General features: G+C 37.3%; 1 long non-coding RNA gene across 1 annotated transcript; it reads right to left on the bottom strand.

Moving 5' to 3' along the window:
- Window positions 1–2,112: 2,112 nt before the first annotated feature.
- On the bottom strand, window positions 2,113–7,882 carry LOC128554887 (uncharacterized). The gene is made up of 3 exons (XR_008369723.1): window positions 7,684–7,882; window positions 3,297–3,898; window positions 2,113–2,199 (listed from the first exon to the last, which is right to left on the bottom strand). It is a non-coding gene; the product is annotated as an uncharacterized LOC128554887 (long non-coding RNA).
- Between the last annotated feature and the right edge of the window lie 531 nt (window positions 7,883–8,413).

Genomic DNA, 8,413 nt, shown 5'->3' with positions numbered 1-8,413 from the left:
CCTCAGGGAACTTTGAATACATCTGCGGATGTCTCTAAATTGTTTTTTGTACTTTTAGCATGTGTAAATGTTGAGTTCTGCTCAACCCGGGGCTAGAGGGTGTGGACGGTAGCATGCATTTCCACTACCGTCCATGAACAGGCTCAATCAAACCGAGCCTGCAACATTTTCGTTTTTGTCGTCTTGAGCAACCTGTGAAGTTTCCACTTTTCTCTATTTTATTATCACAGCAGCGTTGTTTGTGCCGTGTGGCGGCCGTAAAAAGTCTCCCCGTACACTTAATCAGGGCTGTTATATTTCGATCTTCTCAGATCGTTCAGCACGACTTTTATGTCGTGTTATCGGTACTGTTTAGTTTCTCAACATGACCATTTCGGCCCGGGTGGTTCCAATACTCCCGCTTTCACAGCCTTGGGTATTGTATAATCCCCCCTTGGATATGGTGTCTGCTTTTTAATTTTGTCTTCAGACAGTTCCTGTGATACGCACGCTCCATAACCTCAGATCCCCTTCCTAAATTCCAGTTTGTTTAGTTCTGCCCATTGTTTTCTCGTTTGGGGCAAACCCATTATTTTATCTGGGGACCAAACGCCGCTCCTCATGGAATTACACGCCTCAACACGTGTATCATTGAAGGTTCCATGTTCATCGCCGTTTGAATACATCTGTGGATGTCTCTAAATTGCTTTTTGTACTTTTAGCATGTGTAAATGTTGAGTTCTGCTCAACCCGGGGCTAGAGGGTGTGAACGGTAGCATGCATTTCCACTACCGTCCATGAACAGGCTCAATCAAACCGAGCCTGCAACATTTTCGTTTTTGTCGTCTTGAGCGACCTGTGAAGTTTCCACTTTTCTCTATTCTACTTTTTTCCAAGGTCTACAAATATTTCCCAGTTCTTGAATGCATGTAGAATGCCAGTTCTCGTTGATTTTGAAGACTTGAAGGCTTTCTTTGACATAGTTTATAAACTGTGGTCCAGCCCGGTTATGGGTCTCTCCTTCTTCCTCTCTTTCTCCATATCGCAAGGAACTTTGTCTTGGCGCCATCAAACCGCCCTTAAGATAGTGCGGTGTTTTAACGCTGACATCAAATAGTTGTCAATTGACATTGCCAGACGGACACTTTTCCCTCTCCAAATACGGTGGACAGAAGCGCCAGAGCGAAGACCTCGACGGAGCAAGTAACAGCTTATTCCAACCGGATGCGGGTAGATCTGTTAAGTAGAGTGACAATCTGAAGAGATTTAAAGGCAAGGTGGGACCCCTCTATTAAAAGGCATGTTATATACCAAATTGTTTGGTAATGTGACTAATGTCTGTAGTATCTGGAACTGCCGGCATAAATTGGTAGCGTTCCGAGAAATCCAAGATGGCGTCCAAGATGACAGCCATAATCTGCTAATTCCGTCAACATTTCATGTAACAATATGGCAATTTTACTCATAAAGGTTATGTTAAATACTTGCATGAATTTTATTTATATTATAATGTATGTCAGATTGACATATAGCACTGCCCACTTCAAGGTCATTTCGAGGACAAATTACAAAAATACCTGAAATTTGATATTTCCTCTCTATTGTTTCTTATCTTAAATGATTTTCATATTCACTTTGGTTACAAACGTAATAACGAAATTGAAAACTGCATGTTTTTTTTTTCATTTAAAAGTAAAGAGTATTCAAATTTTGTGAAAACAAATACTTTTTATACCAGCAGATTTAATCCCACCTACTCTTAACATAGAATACATTTGAGATCAATGTCACTCTACCATAAGCAAAACGTTTAAGTAGCATGGAGATATAACCATTGACATTCGTGTGCGTCCATTATATTGTATTAAAATCAGGAAACTCACTATCGACCATTTCTTTTTTATTTCAAAAAATATTACCTTTATCAGCTATCGAAAAGTTTGTCCAGCAGTCAAAGTTTTTGGCAAATAGTGTTGAAGGTGACTGGATATCATATATTATAAGTTCAAATATTGATCAATAACACCGCCTAATTATAACTTTGGTAACATTTTAAAAAATAATGATATTGCTAAAATAAAAAGATAGCTTAGAATACGTACAGCAGTCAGAAAACATTAAAGAACAAAGTTACCTTTATCAACTGATTTGCTCTGATGTCTTTGAGGGAACTAGCATTGTTTTCAACAGCTGCTTGTGACACTTTTTCTGAATTTTCACCTATTAATGTAAAAAAGTAGAGAACAACACTTTCAAGCTGTATTTTAAAATTGATCTGTTCAAATAATATATATTTTCCCGTTACCTTGACGTATGATGTCTTCTGATATCCACTACTTAAATAAATAAATAAATAAATAAATAAGAAACCAACGAACCGGAAATGTGAAACAAATTACTTAACGAAATGTGTTTTCTGACAATATTCATACTCCTGTCAATCGAACACTTACAACTTTTAAGTTGTTATTCATATTGGGAGTACAAATGTAGACTAGAAGGCAACTAGAATATTAACTTCCATCGTCAGTCTAACACTCACAACCTTTATATTTGTAGTCAAGTTGCACAGTCCTCTCCTCTCACAACCTTCAAACTGGTAGTCAGAAAGAACATGACCCACGTCATTCGAACATTAACAATCTTTAGATTGCTAATCAGGCAGATAAGTCATCTGCCGCGTCAATCAAACACCTTTGGCACTCTCTTAACGAACCACAGCACCATGCAATATCGCTATGACTACATCGCGAAGAAGAAGAAGACTGGTTGTCAGGAATTATAGTCACCTCCCCCGTCAATAGAACACTCACAAACTTTAGATTGATTGTGAGGGAGTATATTTATCTCTGCCGTCAATCGAACTCTCAAAACCTTAAGAATGGTTACCAGAGCCGTCAATTGAACACCCATAACGTATTTGTCAGAAGCTATAGTCAACGCCCAATGATCTTTTCACTTCGGTCTTCAGTCACACAGCTTTGGTTTAATTTGTCCGTTATGTCAATGGAAATAAATGTTCTTTGAAATATTAGCTAATCTAATAATAAAACAATATGGCACAGAATTTGGCGTAACGAGCTAATATTCTTTTAATGCAGAAAATAATATACTGGATATTTAGTTAAGTTTTAAACAGTCATAAATGCATCAGTAGTAAAGGTGAACGCAGCTCGGACGTTTCTTGGGTCAGAGGTGACTTTTTTGTCAAAATCTCAATTTCAATAATCACAAAATTTGCCCATTGTTTTTTCTTTGCTACGAAATAATTTTAATTCGAAATACACTGACAAGGATCAAAAAAAAAAAAAAAATACCGTTTCTCATTTCGCAAAGAAATTCACTCTGGTTCCCAAGTTTGTTCATGACAGCCTGTAGCAAGTATTCAGTATCTTCTATCTTTTCGTAAGTTCTGCTTTTAATGGTGGACTGATAGGGCCAGTTGTGCATTCCTGAATGATCTTGAAACAGTGGTCTCTCAGGTTTTCGCTTAACCCATTTGACAGTGAAGTGAGTGCGTTTTGTAATTCCGTCCGGATTTCTTCGTATTGGTTGGCACTTAGCGACGAAGAATAAGTATGGGCGTAAATCTCATCCCTCATACTCTTTATAGATTTTAAGTCATTTTTCTCAGTGTCGTTAAGTGACTGTTTAAAAACCGTCAGTGACACCGTTGTAAGCATGGCTAAATCCCATGTTTCCACGTCGGTTACTCCAACATCTGGAAACAATTACTCCCTCTGTTTCTTTACAAGTTTGTGCTTGAATTTTCTTTCGTGCGGTCGTAGAAGTGTATCAAGATTGCCCCCGACCTTTTGTAGTTCTTTATACAAAGTTTCTTTTGACATCAATCGCCCGCCTTTCAGTAGCAAAATGGAGGCTCTCAGAAAATATTCGTCTTCATCGGTAATCATGTCTTCTGTAATGGGAAAGCTCTTAATCTATATTTCAACAAAACAACGGAACCTTAGAGGCCCAAACCCGTTGTTTTTTGTTTTTTTTTAATTGTAGCGCATATTTTGTCGCGACTCCGGGTATTTTATGAACGGTTTTATCAAATATCAAATAATAATTCACTTCATTTATGCATGTATTTATTAACCACTTCATAATCAGATACATGTATGATTTTCCTGCACATTTGACTTTAGATAATCCAGTTCTGACATAATTTTATAAATATCAGGTATAAGATGTAAAAGATTTAGTACTTAATTTAATGACGTGTATTTACACAAGCTTGGGTGAGGGTCAACCAAGGAATTTGTTTGTAAAATTATTCCAAAATCAGAACAGCAGTTTACGAGGTGATGTTTTATTAAAGGAGAGGAACAACATTTATATTCTTGGAAAGGGTTTACAGAATAAAAAGAAGATTTTGTCATAAAGAATTACTTTAAGTTTCTAATGCACACAGAATAAAAAAATGACCACACCTTGTAGTGGCTCCATCTTTTTCACGAATCAGAATGGTTTAAACATTTTTGTAGTGTCACCAAAGTAATTTTGTGTAAAGATATTTTAAAATCGGGCTAATAGTTTCAACAGAGAAAATGTTTAATTTGCCATTACTTACATCTAAGGAAAAATGTCCACGCCCACTAGAGGTAATGTTTCTGATACTTCATAATAATACAACAAATAGTGTCTGAGGGTCTCCCGAACAGTTATTCTAAGATAAGGAGGGGATGTTTTGTTTCTTAAACATTTTCTATTCTTTAACCAAGCGTTACCGTTTTAACAACTTTGGAAGAGGACCATACAAGAAGCATCTATGCCAAAGTTTATGAATTTCCGACGAATTGATTAAGCGGAAATATCGTTGAAAAACGTGCACTAAAGTACGGACGTCAACAACTCCGGTGGACGCCATGGAGTGAGTGATCGCCATAGTTAAGGTTGAGTTAAATATGAACTAACGTTCTTGTCTCTTGACAATACGTCACCGTATGACAACTCATTGACGTAGTTAGATCATTTTCTCAATAGAGGGAGAAACAAATTGTGTGTTGTGTTAACCATGGTCTTAAGATGTTTATTCCTCCCAACATACAAAAGCAATTGAAATAATTTATGTTACTTGTTAGAAGAAGATAATAAATGTACTTTGCTACACCTGTAATATGAGCGAGATTCGGGTTTGAGGAGACATGACGTTATAAAACTAAACTGTTTATCAAAAATTGAAATCGACTTGGTTTTAGGCTTATAACGCATTGGCACTTAAATATGTTACTCGTTTGTTTGAGTTAGGCGTCTAAGTTGTAAATTATGCAAAAAACAAAACTTTAAAGGGTTATTTCAGTCCTCGTTATCTGAAGGTAAAGGAAAATAATATATGGGTACCTGAATATGATTTACTTTAAGTAATCATCACATACCATGTACAGGTATATCTCGTTTGCAAAATGAATTTTTTTGTTATTTCTTTAACATATGTACGAGCATTTCCTAAAGCATGCAAATGCATTCTGTTGTTATGTGTTATCTATATTAACTGAATGTACGAAGCAGGGGCTCTCGTGGCGGAGTGGTTAAGGTCGCTGACTTTAAATGAATTGCTCCTAACAGATGTTGGTTTGAACCAAATTCGGGGAGTTGAATTCTTCATGTGAGGAAGCCATCCAGCCGGCTTACGGAAGGTCGATGGTTCTACCCAGCTGATGAACTAAGGCACGGAGGGGCAAATGGGATCTGCTTCCACCATCAAAGCTTGAAAATCGCCATATGACCTATTATTATGTAGGTACGACGTTTAACCTAACAATAATAGCACAAAATGTGAAAAATGTATGTACAAAAGGGTGCAGTAAAACCCGGTCAACCGTAAATGACTTTCAAGGTCCTTTATATCTTTCTCTTTGATCCACTTCTTCTGGTTGAATATTTATTCTTGGTTTCTCTCCCATCATTTTCACATCATTTGAAAGGAATCCTCACCTGTTTAAATATTTCAAAAACCGTTACTACTTTTGTCGACATACAGGTTTTGATAGGGTATTTTTCTTTGACCATACACAATTTTCAAAGTCCACAAAAAATCCTTACCAGGTACAGGTATGTCAATATACGCCTAAAATCCTTACCAGGTACAGGTATGTCAAAATACACTTAAAATTGGAGGTACCATCCATGTTGTACCACAGAAAAGTGGTCTCGGTTTTTCCCAACGGCCAATAATAAATAAGTTTCAAAATAAGCTATTTATAGTAACATAAAAGGGCAGTAACTCAAAATAAATTATTGTAAGTGAACAAAAAAGAGATCTGCCAAAAAAAAAAACAAAAAAAAAACCAACAACAAAAAAACAACAACAAGAGCACTGCAATGCAGAGCAATATACACAAAGGAAATTCATATATGACCTTTGACCCCTGTGACCTTGACCTTGAAGCGAGTCATCCGAAATATGCGCTCTGCACGTCGTCTCAGAGTGGTGAACATTTTTGCCAAGTTTCTTTGAAATCCTTCTAGCAGTTCAAGCGTTACAGAGCGGACACGAAACAAACTGATATGACATTTGACCCCTAAGTGTGACCTTGACTTTGAAGCAAGTGATCTGAAACATGCGCTCTGCATGTTTTGTCGGTGTGGTGAACATTAGTGTCAAGTTTCTTTGAAATCTTTCCAGGGGTTCAATAGTCACAGAGCGAACACGAAACAAACTGATATGACCTTTGATCCTTATGTGTGACCTTGACCTAAAAGTGAGTCATCTGGAACATGCGCACTGCACGGCGTCTTGATGTGGTGAACATTTGTGTCAAGATTCTTTGAAATCCTTCAAGGGTTTCAAGAGTTACAGAGCGGACACGAAATTGCTAACGGACGGACGGACAGACAGACAGACACCGGGTGTATAACATAATACGTCCCTTCGGGCGTATAAAAACGCTCAATTTGTTGCTTTAATTTTATGTCGTGTTTAACGTCGCACCGACACAATTACATGGCATATTGTGATTTCTAGCAATACTCCAGGTGCTCCCGTAGTGTATTTTTTTTTCATCACAAGCGGGCGACCTTCCGCGGATAGCCTTCTCACAAGAAGAACCCACATGGGTGAGTACAAGTGATATGGAGTCAGCGACCTTAACCACTCGGGCGTGGATGTCCAAACAATTTGTCATATACATTATTCCTATAAGCCATGCGCAATTAAAATGATTGATAACTAAAACAGGTCTTTGGAAAATAAGGATGAAATGAAATTTGTTGAAGATATTTGGACTAAACTGTAAGGGTATAACGAGTTGCTCTCCCTTTCTTACCCCATCCTATTTTGTTCAATGTTCAAATTGCAGACTAACCCCTTCGTTCAGGACTCAAGTTATTTTATCGAAACTGATGAAATAAATTATAATAACGGTATGGAACTTAGCTGTTGCACATTTGTAGGTTGTTTCAGATTTTGCAACATCAAATTTGTATGTCGTGTTTATGTTTAGCACGCTCAACAAACATAGTTAATTTTACATGCAACACATTTTATTTGCGTGTTAATGATAATGCATTTAAATTACAATGTCACTCTGTTCATTCTCAGGTTTATAAATAAAATCAACATTCTGCGTGGGATTCAATTGTAACTTCTTTTTCACTTCACTCTCGTCATTTTATATTTTACTTGGTGTAAATGTGGACGTGTAGATTTTTGTTAACTCAGACAGTGTTTGTCAATTGAAAAAAAGATGGAAAATTTACCTTTGTTACATAATAAGTTTTCCTCTCTAAAATAAATTTTGACACATCGATGATCAATGGTATCCTGCTTGATTATACATGTCGTTCTCCCTTTCGAACCGATGCACTTAAACACAGGTCATTAAATAACTGCGCAGTATATGTCCTCTTCTACCGTTTTTGCCTGGATGTTTATATTCAGTATTTCATGCTTACAATGTCACTGCGTTGTGGGTAATAAAAAGCAGTTACTAATACCTTGTAAACCTATCAAACATCGTTCACGTGATATGTATTTCAACCAATAATAGCGGTTTCGTACTACTTCCGCATTTAATTCTAAAAAGGTTTAAATCTAAATTATCGTGTCTTTTGTTACGACTGCGTGTGTAAGTGATGCACCTGGCGAGGATGACATGGCGGCGGTTAAAGGCACTGACCTCCAGATTTGACTAAAAATCTTTCCTTCAAATCTTTCCTAGAAGTGTACTGGTCAGGAACCCAGGCAATCCTTGTGTATATCAGTGCTATACACTGGGCACGTTAAAGAACCAGGCTGTCTATTCGCAACGAGCTAGCTAAGTTAGCCGGACAAGCCTGTATCTGATTTCTGATCTCTCTGTCGTGGGGGCTTTGTCTCACTCTGTCCCTCTGGTCAGATCGCTCTGTGTCTGTACTAGTAGAGGATGAATTATGCGCCCTGTGTGGCTGCATTGAACTATGTAAAGCGCCTTTGAACGTGAAATTGATC

Source organism: Mercenaria mercenaria, unplaced genomic scaffold, assembly GCF_021730395.1.
Source record: "Mercenaria mercenaria strain notata unplaced genomic scaffold, MADL_Memer_1 contig_840, whole genome shotgun sequence".
Lineage (NCBI taxonomy): Eukaryota > Metazoa > Mollusca > Bivalvia > Venerida > Veneridae > Mercenaria > Mercenaria mercenaria.
The sequence above is the reverse complement of the archived record's forward strand: the minus strand, read 5'-3'. Positions and strand labels throughout refer to the sequence as shown.